Below are 23,164 nucleotides of genomic sequence, written 5' to 3' on the forward strand. Positions count from 1 at the left end.
TTAGGGGCGGACTGGCCCTTTAAATCTGAGACAGCCGGCGCGCGCGCGCCCTAGGAGGCGGGGACGCGCGCGCCGGCCGACACAGCGGAAGACAGGAGCGTGGAGAGGTGAGGCGCCCCCCGGGGCCGAGGTGGTAGCAGCGCCGGGTCCCCGACTATGGACACCGGCTGCTGCATGGGGCAGGAAGCGGTCGCGGCGGCGGCCCGGAACGCGGGACGCCGCCGCGGCTGTGACAGTACCCCCCCCCTTTGGCCTCCCCCTCTTTCTTGCCTGCAGATGGCACAGGAAGCCACAAAGTCTTTGACATCTTGAAACAAACTGGACCACCAGTAGTGGCGAGAGATCCGTTGGCCGGTCTTACGGACTCCAGGGTGCCCGGCCTCCAACGAGGAATGACCCCACTTCAAAATACCTCTTCGAAGCGCAGGGTGAACATGAGTCTTTCCGGGGGGTACTCTCCGAAGCGAGGAGGTGACGACTGGTGCTAGGCGATCAGGCGGTAAAACATGGCAAGGGACTGTGGGTCTGTGGACGAGGACCTTCTGTAAGTTCTCCCGGTGGTGAGTGGACCCGACCTTAGTCTTGGGTACGGAGAGAGGGTACACCTCGGCAGAGAAGGCATCCGCCGAGTCTTGGTCTTCTGCCGGTAGGTCAGATAGAGGCTTGGCTGGGACAGGAAACGACATAGTACACTTGGTCTGAGGTGACCTGAGACACTGGTTGGAACAGTCCTGACCCCAACTGAGAATCTCCCCGGTTCTCCAGTCCAGTTGAGGGGCATGTTCTTGCAGCCACGGGAGTCCCAGGAGGACCGCGGGGGAAGAATGGGGCAGGACGTAGAAGGATATCTCTTCTTGATGTAAAGGACCCACCTGGAGGACTAAAGGTGCGGTCTGGTAGTACACACGGTCGGTAAGAATTTCGCCTGTGACCGAGGAGATAGTCAGGGGCCTGGCTAGTCGGGTCACGGGTAGCCGCCATCTTTGGACCAATGTTGCCGCAATAAAACTGCCTGCTGACCCAGAATCGAGGAAGGCAGTAGTCTGATGATTTCGTCCTGAGAGAGTCCGGATGGAAACTGGCATAGACAGACTTGGAATGGTGGCATTCACACCTAGGGACACCTGTCCCACCGGACCTAGGTGCGAGCATTTTCCGGATGTTTGGGGACGTAGGGGACATCCCAGCCGGAAGTGATCGGAACCACCGCAATAGAGACAGAGATTCTGCTCCAGGCGCCGGATTCTTTCATCAGGCGTCAGGTGAGCCCGTTCCACCTGCATAGGAATCTCAGGAGAGGGTTGGGACATCGAAAGGTCAGGATTCTGGAAAACCGGCGCCAGCTGGGGATGGCGACGGGAACGGGTTAGTAAATGTTCATGCCGAACCTCCTCCTCCCTCTCCGAAAAACGAGTATCAACTCGGGTGGCCAGTTGAATGAGTTCGTTCAGGGAGGCAGGCAGGTCTCGGGCAGCGAGCACGTCTCTCACACGACTAGACAGACCCTTCTTGAAGGTGGCCAATAGGGCGGCCTCGTTCCAGTCCAATTTGGCTGCCAGGGTGCGGAACTGGATGGCGTAGTCACCAACAGAGGAGCTGCCTTGAGAGAGGTTGAGGAGAGCAGTCTCGGCTGAAGAAGCACGGGCAGGTTCCTCAAAGACGGAGCGAAACTCGAATAGGAAGGCCCGGAGATTGGCAGCAACTGGATCATCACGGTCCCACAGTGGCGTGGCCCAGGCCAGGGCTCTACCTTCTAATAGGCTGATGATGAAAGCCACTTTAGAGCGCTCGGTGGAAAACTGACTACTCAAAAGTTCAATGTGCATGGTGCACTGAGTCAAGAATCCTCTGCACAACTTAGAGTCCCCAGAGTACTTGCTTGGGAGGGCCAGTCGGAGTGAAGAAGAAGCGTCAGGAGGTGGTGTGCGCTGGGCAGTAGTCTGCTGCTGTAAGGCGGCCGTGAGTTGCTGGATCTGCTGTGACTGTTTCTGGATTTGTTGCACCTGCTGAGTGACCACTCTGGCGACGTCACGGAGATCAGGCACCTCGCCGGGATCCATGGTTGGAGCCTACTGTAACGCCCGGAGTAGTGGATCCACTGGACCGGCACCAGCGATGACACAAACCTCACCAGGGAGCGGAGTCTAAGGGGCCGCTGGTTTTCACCAGAGCCCGCCGCAAGGCGGGATGGACTTGCTGCGGCAGGCGACCCCCAGGTCGCTACCCCTGGCTTGGTTGCTGGTGTCGGCAGGCGAGGCGTGGCAGGAGATGGCACAGGCAATAGTCTGCAGATGAGAGAGCACGTGACAGGCTGGACACGGGAACAGGTGGAGTGACAGGGGAACAGGAACCAGGAACAGGGACTTGGGACCAGGTAACGGACAGGACTCAGGAACAGGGACTTGGGACCAGGTAACGGACAGGACACAGGAACAACAGGGAGCTGGGCCAAACGCTATGGGAAGCATGTAGAGGCTCCAACACAGGGGACAGGGCATGCTGGGATTTATAGGGAGTGATTGGGTGCAACTACCAATTAGGGGCGGACTGGCCCTTTAAATCTGAGACAGCCGGCGCGCGCGCGCCCTCGGAGGCGGGGACGCGCGCGCCGGCCGGCACAGCGGAAGACAGGAGCGTGGAGAGGTGAGGCGCCCCCCGGGGCCGAGGTGGTAGCAGCGCCGGGTCCCCGACTATGGACACCGGCTGCTGCATGGGGCAGGAAGCGGTCGCGGCGGCGGCCCGGAACGCGGGACGCCGCCGCGGCTGTGACAGCCGAATTGGCCTGTTTCAGCAGATTATCGCTCCGTGTATTACAACCCTTATAGAGACAATGTTCTATCGAATCAATCTCACCTCTCCTTGTAGCCTTTCCTTCTAGGACAGTCCCCAGTCGTAGAGAATGTTTACATTGCTGCAAGCTCTCATCCTCCTCCTGCTCACACTGACTTATATTCCCCTTGGAATAGGAGCGGTGGCAGCAGACCGCCGTTTTCCTCTATGGGCTGCCCAGACGATGTAGCGATCACTCGGGCAGCCCCTCCGTGGCCTCCCCTGCACTTAGCCGCTTGCTGCCGCCGAGTGTAATAGCTGACAGCACTCGTTTGCTCCTCAAGTCGCCAGTGTAATAGGGGCTTAAGATCTAGTGCTATATTACGCTGTCATTGTCATATGCTGTACTGCTCCTCACTCCACCTTTCTTCTTTCTACCCCAGGCAGTCAGGTAGTCTCTCTCGCTTTCGTCCCTAGAGGGAGCAGAATCACCAGCGAGGCAGACACATATATTATCTTGCAAAAAAAAATAAAAATAAATAAATAACATCAGTGCAGGACACCAATACCTTAAATAAACCCGCATTTTATCCGTACACACAGTGTCCTTGTTAAAAGGCATTTGCTGCAATCAGCTGATCCTGAATAGTCTCATTTAACAGACTTTACCACATTATCACTTCCATGTTTTCACTGTTCCAGAATTTCATATCACAGTTTTATAAAACTCAATTGGAATTAAAAAAAAAATATTAAAGGGGTTATCTAGTAGTATACAAACATGGCCACTCTTGTCTCCAGTTTGAGTGTGGATTTTGAAACTCAGTTCCATTGAAGTAAATGGAGCTTAATTGCAAACCACACCTTAACTGGAGACAAGAGAGGGAGGCAAAGTGGCCATGTTTTTGTAGCGCTGGATAGCCCCTTAAAAGGGGTACTCCTGCGAAAATATTTTTCTTCAAAGTCAACTGGTTTCAGTAGTACCCCCTACTCATAATAGTGAGGATTCAGATAATGGACTTCCTCACTACTAATCTCATATGTTAAAGAGACTCTGTCAGTAGGATTATGCAGTCCGCATTACCTAGTGACAAAGAAGCTGAACAGAATGATGTATCACTTACATTGTTCTGTGCAGCTGATGCAGAGATCTCCTCCTGAATAACAAGGACAATAAGTAGTCCTCTCTATTATGTGCATGAGCCCAGTAGTCCTGGATATTCATGAGAAGCAGAAAACTCCGCCCACCAACTGCTTGTTGACAGTTATCTATCCATGCTGTGTATAGACAGTCAACTGTCAATTAGCAGCTGGAGGGCGGGGGGAGGGGTGTGGCAAGAAACCTATTTTCCTGCATATTAGGAGAACAGCTGAACAAAATGATGGAAGTAATACACCGATCTGTTCAGCATTTCTGTCACTAGTTTATGCTGCCCCCATTTAAGGAGTAATAAACCTGGTGACAGATTCCCTTTAATTTCATTGCCAGTTGGTTGTCATTTATCTCAGTTAAAAAAAAAAAGCCTCAATTTTTTTTGTCCCTGATTTCACAAAAAAAAAAAAAAATACACCACCAAACATGTCATGTTTTTATGTTGCCTTAAGACAGGGTAAAACAAACTTGGTGACAGATTTCCTTAAAACTGCAAGACAGTGATACATTTACTTAAATAAATTATTCACCATAGAACAAAGCTAAGCAAATCAGCGAGGAAGAACTAATGTCTCAGATGCAATATCAAATTTTTTTTTCTCTACTGCAATCAAGAGCGGCTTTTATTTCTAGACATATAGTTGGGAGAACTGGACACCTACAGATGAAATACATTTAGATTTGAAATCATAATACTGAATAATTAACCCCTAGACGACCCTGGACGTAGGGTTACGTCATGGAAGTCTGTCCCCAGACGACCCATGACGTAACCTTACGTCACGGGTGTTATTCCCGCTATGAAGCGCGCTCCGGAGCGGAGCGCGCTTCATAGGAGGTGGGGGCCGGCTGCAGTGAGCAGCCGGGACCTCACCGGCAATGACACGCTGCAGCGATCGCGCTGCCGCGTGTCATTAACCCCTTAAACGCCGCGATCACGGCGCGACCGCGGCGTTTAAGTGTAAGTGACAGGGGGAGTCCCCTGTCACTTACCGATCGGGACCCCCGCAGTGTGACTGCGGGGGTCCCGATCGGTATAACGGACTGCTGGAGGTCTCTTACCTGTCTCCATGCGGTCCGATCGGCGCTCTGCTACTCTAAGCCTGCACAGGCAGGCTCAATGAGCAGAGCGCCGATAACACTGATCAATGCTGTGCCTATGGCATAGCATTCATCAGTGTAAAAATCAAACTAATCTATGTACAAGTCCCCCAAAGGGACTTCAAATGTGTAAAAAAAAAAAAGTTAAAAACACTAACACACTACCCCAAAACCCCTCCCCCAATAAAAGTTGAAATCACCCCCCTTTCCCATTATATAAATAAAACATATAAAAATAAATAAATAGATAAACATATAATATACCGTAGCGTGCGTAATTGTCCGATCTATTAAAATATAACAAGTGTCATTGCGAACGGTAAACGGCGTACACGAAAAGAGGGGAAAAAGTGCGCAGATTACCGATTTTATGTTACATTATATATATAAAAAAATTAATAAAAAGTGATCAAAACGTCCGATCTTCACAAATATGGTATTAATAAAAACTAGAGATCATGGCGGAAAAAATGACGCCCCATACAGCCCCGTAGGTGAAAAAATAAAACCGTTATAAGCGTCACAATAGTCCCATTTTATTTATAATTAATTGCCAAAAAAAAGGATTTCATTTAAAAAAAATATATAACATTAGAGAATCTGTGTAAACCTGCATATGGTTGTGTTCGGACTGACCTATAGAATAATAGTGTCATGTCGCTGTTACCATATAGTGCATAACGTAGACACAGGAACCCCCCAAACGTTACCATATTGCATTCTTTTTTGCGATTTCATCAATTTATATCTTCATAAATAATATATTCGGGATTCCATCATACATGTTATGGTAAAATGAAAGACGCCATTACAAAGTACAACTATTCCTGTAACAAATAAGCCCTTACATGGCCTGTAGATAAAAAACTGAGAGTGCTGGAGCTCTTAGGAGGGGAGGAGGGAAAAACGGAAACACTAAGATCAAAATTTGCGCGGTCCACTGGGTCATTTTGGGCCTGGTCCTCAAAGGGTTAAATTGAGAATCTTTTAATCTCAGTAACAGGACTGCTGGAGAGGCAAAGCCACCTCGTTGTAATCACTCGGAGATATGGCATTAGCGGAATTGCTTGTAATCTGTGGGATTGTGGATGTAAACCTTTATCTGACAGGGAGGTCAGAAACATATTACAGATCTATGTGTGTTGTCTTCCATCATCAGTCCATTAAACTTTTTTTTTTTTTCCATGGGTATGTTCATCAAATTCTTTGTATTTTTGTTGATAGGAGCATTCATGCAAATCAATAGACTAAATCCAGAGACATTATAAATTGTGTACTAAAAAAAAAAATAGTCTGCAGAGGTTTTCCTATCAGTGATGACATTTTGCAGGGATATGCCAGGAACTCTCTAATCCAGGGGCAGGGAACCTTAGCTCTCCATCTGTTGTAAAACTACAACTCCCATCATGCCTGGACAGCCACTGCATATTTAAGTGAATTTTAATGTGCTGCAGCTTTTTGCACAGCCAGTGATAGGTACTGCTGCTTTCGAAGGAAAAACTGTGGTTTAATGTTATTAGTTTAAAGGGGTATTCCACTCAAACATAACTTTTGATATGTTGCTGCCCATGGTGAGAATAACAATTCATTCCATACTTGTTATTATCTTTTCAGTCTCCTTCCCCCAGTTCTCAGCTGCTGCTTTCTGCTGAAAACACAAAAATCTATCTGTAAACCTTTCTCTCTGTCTCCCCTTCCTTCCCCTTCCCTTCTGAGACAGCTTCTTTGTAATGTTGGGAGGGTGAGTTCATTAGCAACAGATTAACCATGCCAGCATTACAAAGAAGCTACAAAGTTGTGGATAAAGCCAGTTAATGATCTGTTTACATCTTACAAGAGAGGGGGGGGGGGGGGGGGGAGAGGGAGAGAAAAGCTCATGCACAAATTTTTTGTGTTTTCAGCAGAAAGCAGCAGCTCAGAACTGGGGAAAGAAGACTAAATAAATAATAACATAAACAGTATGCAATGAATTGTTAGTCTCACCATGGCAGCAACATATCTAAAGTTATGTTTGAGTGGAATACCCCTTTAATAACTGCTGTTATTATACAAATAATTTATTATTTATCGTTGAATGACAGCTGCCGATAAAAAGAGACGTCATTTCAAAGGTGTATGAACATAGTCTAAAGGTGCTGCCCATGATAAGCAACAAGGGTTTACCTCAGTGAGCACTATATGTGTTCACATTTTCAATATAACTGCAGTCATTCAGTACTCAAAAGCACGATTTCTCTTGCATAAGGGACAAACATAGTTGGCAATTAGAGATGAGCATGACTCGAGCATGCACAGGTCCGCTTGCTCGGTGATTGAATATCAGTGGCTGACAAAATTGGATGCAGCCCTAGGGAGTCCTGGAAAATTATCCAACTGCATCCAACTTTGTCAGCCATCAGTATTCAATGGCCGAGTCAAGCATGCTCGAGTCACGCTCATCTCTATTGGCTATGCTTTTTGGGGCTTCCCTGTGTGGTATCCCACCAATTTTTTTCCCCTTCTTTTATGCACCTGTCCAAAAATTAAGTGGTGGAGGAGGTACTTTACAGTTTCCCCACTAGGTGTCAGTTTTTCTTATGTTTGTATACTATAGATGAGCGAACCTGGAGCATGCTCGAGTCGATCCAAACCCGAACTTTCGGCATTTGATTAGCGGTGGCTGCTGAACTTGGATAAAGCCCTAAGGCTATGTGGAAATCATGGATATAGTCATTGGCTGTATCCATGTTTTCCAGACAACCTTAGAGCTTTATCCAAGTTCAGCAGCCCCAGCTAACCAAATGCCGATCGTTCGGGTTCGGATGGACTCGGGCTCGAAACCCGGTTCGCTCATCTCTATTGTATATGTATATTTTATTGCACAGCTGAACGAAGCAATAGGTTAATATTATTTGTACCAGGTGTTATGTGCTGACCACTAGGAGGTGCTCTTTCTTTTCCACCTATCCCATCCTTACTCTCTTGCTCACCCCCTGGAGGAGGAGTAAGCTCTGTGTAGGAGGAAGTGAGTTAGTTTAGTTTAGACCAGCTACTGAGTGTGAACAGAGGCAGCTAGAGAGAAAGACTTCTTTTAAAGCAACTACCACTTATACTATGCAGTGCTAAGCACTAGTAAGGGAGAGTAGCCACCAAAAAACACCCTAGCCTATGCCAGGAACACGTTTGCAAAGAGCAAAACAGACTCCTGAGGCAATATGAGCTAAACCCAGTAGGACAAAGGTATCGTAAAGAAAAGGTCTTAGTATCCTACTGTGCAGTGCAGGTAACTGGGACACCTCACTACACCCAGATAACTACGGCTGGGGCTCGTGCTACCAACCTAGGACGGGTTCTTTGACACTAGGGGGCAGAAGACGGTCAGACATAGTCCAAATTTGAGTACGAATATTACTTCACTATCAAAGATATCTACTAAGGTCCCAGCAGAGTACAAGGCTACACTGGGCTTGGGGCTCCTTCAGCAAAGCACTACTGCAACTATTTCTTCTACTCCTTTCAAGCACTACGTTAGCACTCACGTGTGTCAAAGTGCTCTACAATCTGTAAAGACCTGCACCTCTACACACACCACTGCACACCTTGAGTTATTTTTCCACCTTCTGTGGGTAGTGGTACAAACAATCCGGGTGGGTCGGATGCCACTCCAGGTTGCCGTAACAAGAGCCCAAGGAGCCAGCAACAAACCCAGAAGGTTACCAACCATTTGGAGGAATCCAAACCGGCCATACAAAAACCAGGTATCAACATCACACCTGAGTGCTGTATTGTGCAAAGGAGTAAATCCAAATAAAATAATATTGTTTGGGGATGGAATTAGGGAAGAAATATTTTATGCAGTTCTGACATTTTATTGCTCTTTTAAAATATATTAGGAAATGTAACATGTTTTCTCTTATTTATTACAGTAGCTATGCTTCCTTTTATGATATATTTATGATGCATCTTATGGGTTCTTGCATCATTTACTTATGTATATTAGCAACCTGGGTCTTTGCCAACGGTAATGGATAATTAGTGATAATATCATGATATGTTTTCATTGCAGCATACTGGAAAGAGTGCCCTTGAGATGTGCATCAGAAGTGACACCAATAATACAGCTGCAGCTTTACACACAGATACATAGGCTGTCAAAATATTAAACAGACTGCTGTATTTGTTTGAATAATATGTAAAATATAGGTCTTACTAATGCAAACTAAAAACTTTAAGCTTTGTTCACTGTAGTCATATGGTCCATTTACAATGGAGTCATAATTTCTATGTCAGATCCACAAATCCTGGTGGACTCCTATGAATTTTAAGACTTTATAGGGGGAGATTTATCAAACATGGAGTAAAGTGAAACTGGCTCAGTTGCCCCTAGCAACCAATCAGATTCCACCTTTCATTTTCCAAAGAGTCTGTGAGGAATGAAGAGTGGAATCTGATTGGTTGCTAGGGGCAACTGAGCCAGTTTCACTTTACACCATGTTTGATAAATCTCCCCCTATGTTCCCACTTTGGGGTGTACTATATGTGGTGTCCTCCGGACTCTCTCCCCCAATGGCAAATGTCAAGGCAGAGTATGATGGATTTCCATACATCCACATGAATAGGAGTCTTTCAGCTGTATTCTTTCCTCTCCCCATTCAGAACACATACACACTTTCCCAAGTACCCATGTGTATGAGGGGATCGGGAGTGATGAATGTCGGTTGAACTTTCAATATTATGTATACGGCCAACTTTAAGGGTACGTTCACACGTATCGACTCGCAGCTGAAATCTCGCTGCGAGTTTTGCAGCAAGATCAGCTACGAGTCAAGGTCCTGGCAGGTCCCAGTACTACATACTTGCAGCGATCTGAAAGACCGCTGCGAGTATGTAATGCAGCCGCCCCCTTAACCCATTCTGCTCCTGCTCCGCTGTTTGTATATACATTACCTCTCTCCTGCACGGATCCCGGCAGATCCCTGCCAGGACCTTGACTCGTAGCTGATCTTGCTGCAAAACTCGCAGCGAGATTTCAGCTGCGAGTCGGTACGCGTGAACGTACCCTAAAGAGGAATCTGTCAGCCGTAATTCATGTTCCAAACTCTTGCCACTGTTAGATAGCCGTAAGGACATGGAGACACGTGGTATCTTTCATATATCCAGCTGTGCTTCCAGGGTGAAGAGAAATGTTTTCTATTCTCTGGTACAAGGAGTCGGAGGCTTCCATGGCTCCGGAATAGCTACAAGCTGGAATGTCTCCTCTCCCCCCTCCCTGCTTGACTGATACATGGAAGCAGAGTCCCAGCAGGGTCAGGTATGGGAGGGGGGAGTAAGGAGGTTTTACCGCTTTCTGCTCTTGGCAAACAAAAAAATATAAAAAAAAATAGGAGAGCGAACTTTACATCTGATAAAATCATAAATATGTATCGTTAAAAAGGGAGCACAGATGTTACTCACGCTGAGGAGGGGAGTTTTGGAACGCTCCCCTCCACCTCCAGGTTCTCCTTCAGAAAGATCTCAGCAGGCATCCAGATCAGTCTTTGTTTCTTGTAGCTACCTTTCAGCATCTGGAGAGAAACACTGGGATTCCTGTATCGATTTCTCAAGTAAATTAGGGTTCTGTATACACTTTACTAGGTTTTATTCATAGCCCAACGCGTATCGAGATATCAAATCTCTTTCTCAAGGACAATGTTCAACAAACACACATGCAAGCTTAAAAAGCCCTCCCTTTGCTCCTCCCTCTCATGACCTCATACTGGAACCATTTTCCAAAAAAAATAAAAAAACACAATGTTAAAAAAGTATAAATACATAAAAACAATAAAAATCTCTATTCTTATCAATGTGGTTACACTCTTTCCAACATTTCATTTAGACCATTTGGTGTTAGTGTGTTAAGCCTAAAAATCCAATAACTCTCTTGTTTGCATAACTTTGCAAATCTATGTAACTGGCTTTCTATTCTTTCTACTGGATACACTTTTAGCAGGCTGGCGTCGGCATTGTGGAACTGAGCAAAATGCCGTGATACACTATGCTTGGCAAATTTGTGTACTATGTTAAATCTGTGTGTATTTACTCGCTTCCTCAGAGTCTGACACGTCCTACCTACGTACTGTAGGCCACAAGGGCAGTCCAGTACGTATATAACAAAGTCACTGCTACATGATAAGAACTGTGAAATTGCTATTTCCTCTCCTGACACCTTACTTTTTAGCATTTTTGTTTTGTTAGCAATATTCGGACAGGTTTTACACGCTATTTTTCCACATTTGTAGATCCCTGAATTTTTTTTAAAAAACTCCCATTTTTAGATTTTTGGGGTTTTAAATTGGGATAAGATGGAGCTATCAGTTGTCCTAAAGTTTGAGATCTTCTAAAAATCATACGTGGGCCCTGGGTCACTGCTTCTGATAAAAATAGATCTCTAAGTAGAATTTTCCATTTTTTTTTTTCAGAATTTTTTCAATACTTCTATGGTTACTTGTGAACTTAGTAATAAATGAGACTTCTTTTTTCTCTCTTTCACCTTCTTTTTACTCCTTTTTCCTTCCTGTATTCATTACCTATAGCTTTCTATCCAAACCCTCTGCTCTTTTCTTTGCTCCTTCAATAATTTTTTGGGGATAGTTTTTTTGTTTAAATCTTTCTTCCAGTACTTTGGTTTGTTCTTCAAATACTTCCTTTTCTGTGCAGTTCCGCTTTATCCTTAAGATTTAACCGAACGGAATATTAGTTTTCCAGTCCTTTTTATGTTCACTGTGATAGTGTAAATATCCGTTCGCGTCAATAGGTTTAAAATATGTTTTTGTATTAATTTTACCATCCTTAATATAGATATTCAGATCCAAAAATGAAATTTCAGTATAGCTACAATTTTCTGTGAACCTCAGGCCCCATTGGTTATTATTTAAAAAACTCATAAAATCCATCAATTCATCTTTAGTACCATTCCAAAATATTAAAAGATCATCTATAAATCTTCCATAAAAATTAATATATTTCATAAAATTACTGTTGTATACAAATTCCTGCTCGAACGCTCCCATATATAGATTCGCGAAAACTGGCGCGCATTTCGCGCCCATTGCGGTCCCGAGATGTTGAATAAAAAATTTGTTTTCAAAAACAAAATAATTATTTTCTAAAATGAACTTTAAACCATTTAAAATAAATTGTTTCTGATTATCTGGTATTAAAATATCTTCTTTCAAAACCTGGCTTACTGCTGTAATTCCTTTATCGTGTGGTATATTTGAATATAACGATGCTACATCTAATGTAACAAGCAGGTCTCCTTCCTTCCAATTCACATTTTCCAGTTGGGATAAAAGATGTCCTGAGTCCTTTAAATATGAAGGCAAAGTAATTACATATTTTTGTAGCAATCTATCAATGTACTCACCCAAGTGACTGCTGAGGGATTCAACCCCCGCAATAATGGGTCTTCCCGGGGGACATTTCTGGTCTTTCTGCAGCTTTGGAAGAAAATAAAAATAAGGAACAGACAGATTTTTTACCAATATATACTCTTGTTCTTCTTTTGTGAGGGCTCCCATTTTTTTGCCCTCTTCCACTAATCTTTTTAGGTTTTCCTGAAATATATCACTGGGATCACTATCTAATTTTCTATAATATTTTTCATCTCTTATTATCCTATATGTCTCTTCTAGATAGTATTCTTTATCCATTAGCACAATCCCCCTTTCTTTTCTATCTTCAGGAGCTTGGGAAAGCCTTTATGACTCTTCATACTATAAGACAAAAACCTTTTTCTATGTTCTGGAAGCACAGACAGATATATGAAAGGTATTGTGTGACCTAAGAGCTATCTAACTATTTCAGGAGTGTGGAATGTGAATTACAGATGATATATTCCCTTTAAACACTGCATAATCATAAATTCTAATATTGGTTACAAGGTAAACATATCATAAGCCAAAATTACATTCACATAAGCAAAAAATCTGAGTTTCGGAGTAAAATATTGGGAATAAAGGATATACAAGTTATTAAATGCAAGGTATAAAGTACCACCGGAGAAGCAACCTTGGCATCCTATCCCCACTGGGGAGGAGGAAACACGTTGGAAAATAAGGGTGTTTACTATGATGCTAATCAATAATGTGCATAGGAAGACTCTTTTAGATGCCATCTGTCTATATAATTTCCAGTATTCTGAGTAATTTCCAGTATTCTGAGTAAATGATTGGCAACAAATGTCTTTATCAATATCTGTTGTGTTTATTGTCATTGTTAAACTGTTCTGTTACATCTGTATAAAGTAGAAACAGCCCCCAGCCTATATTGGACTTGGGGGACTTGGGGCATTCTAGTGACAAGGCAGGGCGTAAAAGGGAGGGCAAATGGTTGTATACCTACACTCTATGTAACATTGTATATATGAATATAAACCTTATTCACATAATAAATACCTCAGCAGACTACTGAGGAAGTGGTATACAGTGTTTTCTTTCTTGTTTATTACTCTTTAAAGTATGAAGTAGGAATAGAAAAAGAAAAAAAAAAAGATGGGAGAAAAGAAAAGGCCAAGAAGTGAAAGGATAAAGAAAGGGGAAACAAGGTAATAAATAAGTAAATAATATTATTAAAAAGAAAAAAAAAAAAAAGTTTAGTGAAGAGTAATCTCTTCCCTTAGTGAAAGGCCAAGTTCTGCATATACTACTGTAGTATAGTATACGTTGTTATGCAGAGGGGCTACAATGGCAGGAGGAGTGGGAAGGAGCATGCTGGGCTGTCAGAGAATTACTGACATTCTCCCAACCAGAAAGTGTTAGCACCAAAAACACATCAAATTATTGAAATATATTTATTTATGCATGGATAACCTTTATGACTAAGGCTGCGTTCACACTACGTATATTTCAGTCAGTATTGCAACCAAAACCAGGAGTGGATTAAAAACACAGAAAGGATCTGTTCACACAATGTTGAAATTGAGTGGATGGCCGCCATATAACAGTAAATAACGGCCATTATTTCAATATAACAGCCGTTGTTCTAAAATAACAGCAAATATTTGCCATTAAATGGCGGCCATCCACTCAATTACAACATTGTGTGAACAGATCCTTTCTGTGTTTTTAATCCACTCCTGGTTTTGGTTGCAATACTGACTGAAATATACTGACTGAAATATACGTAGTGTGAATGCAGCCTCAGGCTATGTTCACACTATGTATGTGTGCGGCTGTATTTTTTATGCGGCTGGAAATGTGCGGCTGAAACTACGGCCGTGGGAAAAAATAGACATGCGGCTGAAAACATACGGTCATTTACTTGGAAATCTGGTTCAACTAAAAATAACAAATAAAATCTTAAGAAAGTGATGCAAACACCTCTGGATGCATCTGGGAAAGCAGGGAAACAGTTTACATGAATCGCTATTACCGGGGTTTGCAATCCTCTGCAGTATGCCGATGCCTCTCATGGTTAATATATTTAATTAATAAAACACATTTTCGTTGTAATAAAGTCCCTTTCGTTGTTCAATAATTAAATTTAAACGAATCCATCATTTTGCAATTAAATATACTGTTAAAATAAATATATATATAAATAAATGTATATTTATATATATATTTATTTTTTGACAGTATATTTAATTGCACAATGATGGATTCGTTTAAATTAAATTATTGAACAACAAAACTGATTTTATTACAACGAAAATGTGTTTTTTTAAGTAAATATTAATTAGTACAGGAAGCTCCATTAATCCGTTAATTCATATTCCCGGTAATAGAGCATTCTGTACTAATCATCACTTTACTTTAATGAAAACATCAAATGTTTCTTCTAATTATGTTATCACAATAGCATTATTAGAATAAACATTTTGAATTATATGTGCGCTCAGCTGATTGGCTGAGCGCACATATAATGAGCCGGTCCGCAGCACAGTGACTTCATTGTGCTGCGGACCAGCGAAGAGGACACATCGGGGTGAGTATACAGCTCTCCCCACCCCCTCCCCAGCACTGCACCCATCCCAGTAAGGAAGAGGGGTCACTTAACCCCTTCCTTGCTGGGATGGGTGCAGTCTGACATCAGTCTGGCCCCCAAGGGGTTAAGGGGGATGCAATACATCCTCCCTTAACCCCTTGGGGGCCAGACTGTAAGCAGCAATCTGTAAAGATGCTGCATACTGTAAGGAGCACAACACCGCTCACAATGATGGGTGTTGTGCTCCTGTTTGTGTGTTTCTCCCTTTTTGTTTTTCAGATATCGGTATCCTGTCGATTACGTCAGATTCGGTGGACTACGTCGATGACCAGCGGTTGTTTGGTGTTTTTTTTTTTAATAAAATGGTCAATGAGGGGTGTGGGGGTGTTTTTATTTGAATAAAAAAAAAATTCACTTGTGTCTTGTCTTTATTTCTTTACTTTATAGACTTAGTAGTGGAAGCCGTCTAATAGACGGAATCCATTACTAAGTTGGGGCCTAGTGTTAGCCGGTATAAAATGGCTAACACTAACCCCCCATTATTACCCCAGTACCCAATGCCACCAGGGGTACTGGAAAGAGCCGGGTGCCAGTGGTCCCGGAGCATCAAAATTGGCGCTCCTGGACCGGGCGGCAGCAGGCTGGTAAGTTTTAGGCTGGGGAGGGCCTAAACCAATGGCTCTTCCCACCCTGGTGTTACCAGGCTGCTGTCGTTTGGTTTTTAACCCGGCTGGTTATAAAAATAGGGGGGACCCTATGCGTTTTTTTTATTATTTATTTAAAAAAACCAATGGCTCTTCCCACCCTGGTGTTACCAGGCTGGTTATAAAAATAGGGGGGACCTTATGCGTTTTTTTTTTAAATAAATAAATAATTTAAAAAAACGCATAGGGTCCCCCCTATTTTTATAACCAGCCGGGTTAAAACCAAGCGACAGCAGCCTGGTAACACCAGGGTGGGAAGAGCCATTGGTTTAGGCCCTCCCCAGCCTAAATCTTACCAGCCTGCTGTCGCCCCAGTCCAGGAGCACCAATTTTAACGCTCTAGGACCACTGGCACCCGGCTCTTCCCAGTACCCCTGGTGGCATTGGGTACTGGGGTAATAATGGGGGGTTAGTGTTAGCCATTTTATACCGGCTAACACTAGGCCCCGACTTAGTAATGGATTCCGTCTATTAGACGGCTTCCACTACTAAGTCTATAAAGTAAAGAAATAAAGACAACACCCAAGTGAAAAATTTTTTTTATTCAAATAAAAACACCCCCACACCCCTCATTGACCATTTTATAAAAAAAAACACCAAACAACCGCTGGTCATCGACGTAGTCCACCGAATCCGACGTAATCCACAGGATACCGATATCTGAAAAACAAAAGGGAGAAACACACGAAAAACACACAAACAGGAGCACAACACCCATCATTGTGAGCGGTGTTGTGCTCCTTACAGTATGCAGCATCTTTACAGATTGCTGCTTACAGTCTGGCCCCCAAGGGGTTAAGGGAGGATGCATTGCATCCCCCTTAACCCCTTGGGGGCCAGACTGATGTCAAACTGCACCCATCCCATCAAGGAAGGGGTTAAGTGATCCCCCTTCCTTACTGGGAGGGGTGCAGTGCTGGGGAGGGGGTGGGGAGAGCTTTATACTCACCCTGATGTTGCCTCTTCGCTGGTCAAAAAAGAGGAAAAAAAGAGGAAAATAACATCTCGATTCTTTCCTCAGTCACTGGATTTAAAATGAATGCAAGGTACATCTTGCATTAATGAGACTTAGGAGCCCTTCCTGATTCGCACCACATAAAGAGGGCATTGATGGGTCAAACCAGAGTCTGATTAAGTTAACAAGGCGATGATTTATGTCTTAAGCGTAACATGTGCTAAAAGGATCATTACTCTAAGTTATCATGTGAGAGATCAGTCATGAAATAACGTCTCCAGTGCTTGACACGGAGAAGGTGTTGGTTTGCAGTGTAGCAATGTTAGCCACTGAGCTATTGCACATTCTAATGCTGGCTACATATTTCAGATAGCTGGTGGCCAACCTTGTGAAAATCATCTGGATGCCACAACTACATATTTTGCATAACTCCCGTTTGGCTTCCTTAATGTCCTTTTTTAGATCTCTTATATGGAGATCACAGCATTCACGCATTAAACTGGATGCAATGGTCAAAGGATGCTGGGGGTCGAGCAGTTTTGAATGCAGCTATTTACTTCTTAGCTGCACAGCTGCTTGGGACATGTCTGATGGGGGAGAACTAATGGTCCGTTTATACGGAGCAATAATTAGCCCAATCGATTGTTTAACGATTTTGAAGCAACGATTTCATTTTTATATTGATCAGCGTTTAGACAAAGAGAGAAACAGTTATAAAAAAAATTGTTATTGCGATCGTTTTAAGAACGCTTAAGCTCATCTCACACATAGGGTGAGTCTGTAAAAGACTGTTTACACAAAGCAATCTGTGAATTTTTAGCGAACGACCAACGACGATTTGAGAACATGTTGAAAGATCACGATGATCGATTTCTCGCTCGTCGATTGGTCGTTCTCTGTGTTTACACGAGTCGATTATCGCTCAAATGCGATCGTTGTAAATGCACCATAAGGTGCTTCTTAACCCCTTAACGATGCATGACGGGTATACCAGTCATGCGGCCGTAAAGGGTAAACAGAGAGGGCTCCCAGCGTGAGCCCTCTCCGCAGCCCGCGGTTCCTGGTTGCTATGTGCAGCCAGGGATCGCAGGTATTAGCCGCCGCGGTTGATCGCCGTGGCCAGCTAATTAACTATTCAAATGCAGCTGTCAAAGCTGACAGCTGCATTTGGATAGCACATGTGCCCCCTCTCCCTGGTGTCTAGTGGGGGATCCGTTCTAATGAGCCGGCCGGGGCTCAGTGTCGGAATGAGCCGGGGCCCAGCTCGGCAATCCATTCAGATGGTCTGCAGCAGACCATTATAATACAGCACCAATCTGATGGATCGGAGCTCTATTATATACACAGCATTGATCTCAATGGGAGATCAGTGCTGTGTATATAGAAGTCCCCAAGGGGCTTCTGATTACTGTTGGTGAAAAAAGAATAAAGTGTTTTTATTAATAAATAACCCCCTCCCCTAATAAAAATATTAATTTATTTAATTCATGATCCCTCACGGTAAACGGCGTAAGCGCAAAAAAATTGCGTATTTTTGGTCGCATCAAATTCAGAAAAATGTATTAAAAAGCGATTAAAAAGTCGCATATGCGCAATCAAGGTACCGATGGAAAGAACACATCATGGCGCAAAAAAATGACACATCAGACAGTCCCTTAGACCAAAGGATAAAAGCGCTATAAGCCTGGGAATAGAGTGATTTTAAGGAACATATACAGTATTTGTTAACAATGGTTTGAATTTTTTACAGGCCATCAGATACAATAAAAGTTATACATGTTACATATCGTTTTAATCGTACCAACTTGAGGAACATATATAACAAGTCCGGCGTAAGAACAAAGCCCTCCCAAAGAAAAAGAATTCGGTTTCTTTTTTTTTATTTCACCGTGCATATTATTTTTTTCTGGTTTCGCAGCATATTTTATGCAAAAATTCAGCCTGTCATTGCAAAGTACAATTAGTGACGCAAAAAATAAGGGCTTATGTGGGTCCGTAGGTATAAAAATGCAACTGCTATGGCCTTATATACACAAGGAGGAAAAAACTAAAACGCAAAAACGAAAATTAGCCTGGTCCTTAAGGGGTTAAGGGCTAATACACAGAAAGATTATTATGTGAAAATTTGTTCTATCGTTCCAATTTAAGCAATAATCTTACCATATGTCAAACGACTAATGAAAATTCCTTTGTATGTCATTGATTGCATCTTTTGAGTTGACCATAAAATCGTTAATCGTTTGCAAATCTTTCTGTGTATGTACACATGATTCGTTAAAACAATCGTTCATATACTAGAGTACGCGAACGATTGTAATTGCAATAGTAATTGCAACTGTCATACAGTACAAAAGTAAAGGTGGGCACAGCAAAATACTTTAATAAAGGTGCAAAATCAATATGTCCAATCATGTATGCAACAAAAACAAAGTGACTATATTATAAATGACAATGCACTCATGTTTGGAAAATAGCAAAATATGCAGTCTTTATTACCACTGACACTTTAAAGCGCTTAAAAATTGGCCAGACATGGTCGCCATGTAAACTGGTCAGACCACTACCATACACCTGAGCAATAATAGAGGCAGCTCACATGAACAAAAAATACAAAGATATATATATAACTCAAATAAAATAAATGATAACAACAAGACAATAACCCAAGATGATACTAAGGAAAGAACCCTGAAATGAATCAATCAAAAAATATAGTGTACACAAACCAACCCAAACCATAATTGCGACTGTAACTAACGACTATTGTTAGGTGTATTATGGTGAATGATTATAGGCCATCTGCAAAATCGCTCATTTTCGATAAATCAGAGAAAATGAAAAATTGCCTGATCTAATAGGACCCTTAGTCATTATCTCTAATCTACCTCTTTGTTTGAACCTTAGAGCCAGAAATGTGCTACTGTGCAATCGGTATTAATCATTCATAAACTGTGGTAGAAACTGAGGGACCTTTATGTTATAAAGAAATACACTCCTCCATGTCTACTTGGGTACTCCTTGGTTGAGAGAGTTGTACTTCTTGAAGGGCTTTACCCCCTGGAGAAATGCTGGTCTTTGCAGAATTATTCAACGATGGAAGTCAGCTAAAGCAATTAGACCAGTTACAAAATAAATATTCTTTACTGCACAACCAATTCTATAAGTATCTGCACTTACATCACGCTTGTAAGGCGGAGGGTAAGAAGCTTGCCTCAGGGGTGCAATATGTCCCCCCCAGTAAGCATAGTGGGCCACTCAGAACCTACCAGAGGCTTGATTTCTTGCCTGTACAGACATATTTTCTTCAAATATATGGATAAATTTCCCATGACATTGAGGGAAAAGTGGGAGGCTGATAATGGACCATTAGTGGATAGGCAATGGGAGGAAATCCTACAGATGACACCCAAACTGTCTCTGGGAGAGCACCATCAGTCATCTCACCTACCTGTTATATCGTGTCTATCGTACTCAAATACTATTTGAAATCAATGCAAATGAAACTTCTCTTTGCACTAGATGTCTATACACGAGGGAGGTATTCTTCAAATGTTTTTGCATTTTATTGCCTTTCCGATACTGGATGGGGGTAACTTCAGCCATACGCAGAGTTTACTCAGTAGATCTATAGCAATCCCCATTGGTTTATATCTTTGGATATGTACATGCCATATGTGAGCCCATTGCTCCCATTCTATTTATGGCATGTAAATTAATGGCTAAGCATTGGGGGCAATAGAAGCCCCCTTGGTGGTGGAGTTTATTGGAAAAGTCAACAGCACAGAGAGACATACATACAAACGAAGAGAAAAGAGACTGATAAATTTAACAAAATCTTGAGCAAATGGTTGGATAATCCTAGTATGGCACCCACAGGTCCTTGCACTTGATTTCTACTATAGTCACCAGTATAGGGACTATATTAATGGATCCTTTTCTGACAACCTCTATTGTTGTGCTTTCACATATGCTGGCTAGATATCTGTGTTGCACTTTTTTTGTCTGAATTGTGATGTATGAAAATTGTACTTTTTTTTTCATTTTTCTACTGGTAAAGAGACATTCTTGACCAAAGGACAATGAAGGGGTGTTGGGGGGTTAGAAAGGAAAATCCAACATGCTCAACCATTCTCCCCCAATATAGGGGATGGTCAGGAAGCCACCATACACATTAGATGTTTGGCTGAATTTAATCTAATGTGTATTATGTATAAATTTACATAATATTTACAGCACGAGAGAGGGGGGTGGGGGCTCTGTGCTTTCTCTTACACAGTCCACCCTCTATCTTACAACTTCTAGCAGCCTGACAGACACACTGACAATAATCACTCACTGTCAGAGCTGCTGCTGTTGCTCCTCTTCACAGTCCTGTCCTTGGCAGCCATAACCCTGCAGGATCCCCTGTCATCACATGCTCTCTCTCCTCTCCTCCTCACACAAGATATGCCGGACAGTGGAGTACAGGAAGGGGGGGGGGGGGTCTGTCATCACATGCTCTCTCTCCTCTCCTCCTCATACAAGGTATGCCAGACAATGGAGTACAGGAGGGGATGTCAGCAGCAGCGTGCAGGAGTAGAGGAGAATGCACAAGTGATAGGTCCGCCTCTGCTTGGAGCCATGGAAAGACAGGAGGTTAGGGCCGGGGAGCCATAGGCTTGAGCTCGCTGCACATTCTCCTTAATGTCTATGGGAGAGGTAGGGTTCCCGGGTAACTAGTAAAAAATACCTTTCTCTCTGTTTTGTTTTGTTTGAGGGAAAAAAAAATCAAACAAATTCTCAGTATTGATAACTCTACACCATTTACTTCCATCTGGTGTAATCCCTGCCTCCCAGCGTTCCATAAACTCAGGATTTATCCCCATGGTAGCAGGCTGGCATACAATATATACGTCAATAAAGACACAATGATGCACTGGTAAATCAAATTATTAGAATTCCTCAATAAATATCCATCCAGAGTAAAGGAAAAGTAGTAAAGTGATGAAGGACTGATTTATGTTGACCATTGGGAATCTATTCTTGCTGCAGTGCCCTGACTTTCTAGGGCTAGGTTTACACTAAGTAAAAAAAAAGAGAAATTAAAATTACATCCATTATTACCGTGTTTTAATTAAATTTCAATGCAATGCATTGCAGTCACGGAAATGACGGACATCGTTTAAAAAAAAAACAAAAACAGAAAGGTAAAAAGTTGTTCACACAAAGTATTGCCTTCAGTATTTTGGTCAGTATTTTTTTCAACAAAAAACAGGAGTGGGTTGAAATCTTTCCATTATCATTTTGACCTGTCAGTTCCACTCCTGGTTTTGGTTGATAAAATACAGACCAAAAGACGGAAATTCTGAGTGTGAACATAGCCTAGAAGTAAAAAACACTGCCTCTCATAACTGTATTTTCAGAGTCTGGCCTCCCATACACTCTGTGAAGCAAAATATTGTTGCCAGATACAATGCTATATGTCTTGATGGATCTCTTACAAGTGACAATTGTCCCACTGGGTATTCTGGAACAGTTATTTATATATTATATTTATAGAGTGTTCAATTTCCAGATCTCCTGTTTTTTTTTTTTTTGGGGGGGGCGGGGGGGGGGTAACTTGAAGATTTCCGGGGGCATGAACTGTACAGCATGACTTGTTTTATACAAAAAAACATTCCCACATTCAGAGAAATCCTGGAAAAAAATGCATATTGTTGTGTGTATGGAGGGTGGAATCTATAAAATAAAAAGAAATGCATGGTCTAAATATGATAAAATCTGTGAAATATGGAGGACTTACCATGGTATTAGTAAACTGTAATTAGGGTTTACCTGGTACGTAACCTATCAATGTATGTTCCACTATTGCTAGGCCCACGAACTATCTATATCTATGACACTATAGAGAACCGATTTGCTTGCACATGGACTAGTTTGCCAGAGCTGGGAAAGGAAGGGGCTGGTTCAACCAACTTTAGTGTAAATGAGTGTGTTTTAAAACCAAAATGTGTTTCTAAAAAAAATGTAATTTGTAAATTAAATAAAATAACATCAATTTAGGTCAATAATATAAAACAAAAGGAAAAGCCTTATAAGTTTCTCTGGCAGATTCTACCGAGATGATTTGTGGCTGGTTAAAGTCTTTATGATGGCCCGGGCCAGATGGAGAAGATAAAAAACGTTAACTTCAATCAAATAAAGGTTACTCCAAACAGGGAAATAGTTTCCTGTGATTGCCCCCTGTAATCCACTGGATGTAACTGCACTGTAATTACTTCCGTGCCCCATGTAGTATATAGTCAAAAGAGGAGTTCCTAACTCATAGTTTTAAAGGCGCTCTCAATACAAAACTTGTGTCTAATTAGAAGTAATAAAAATATAACAAGAAATATACATGGGGGAGAGCTGTGAAATAGTCATTTGGGCTGTGACTGTTCACGGCTCTCTGTCCTGTCAGCGCACTCTGCAGCGTGACTGACAGGCAAGGAGGCTCGCAGAGTGTGCTGACAGAACAGAGAGCCATGACCAGTCACAGCCCAGATGACTAGTTCACGG

Source organism: Dendropsophus ebraccatus, chromosome 3, assembly GCF_027789765.1.
Source record: "Dendropsophus ebraccatus isolate aDenEbr1 chromosome 3, aDenEbr1.pat, whole genome shotgun sequence".
NCBI classification, from domain to species: Eukaryota; Metazoa; Chordata; class Amphibia; order Anura; family Hylidae; genus Dendropsophus; species Dendropsophus ebraccatus.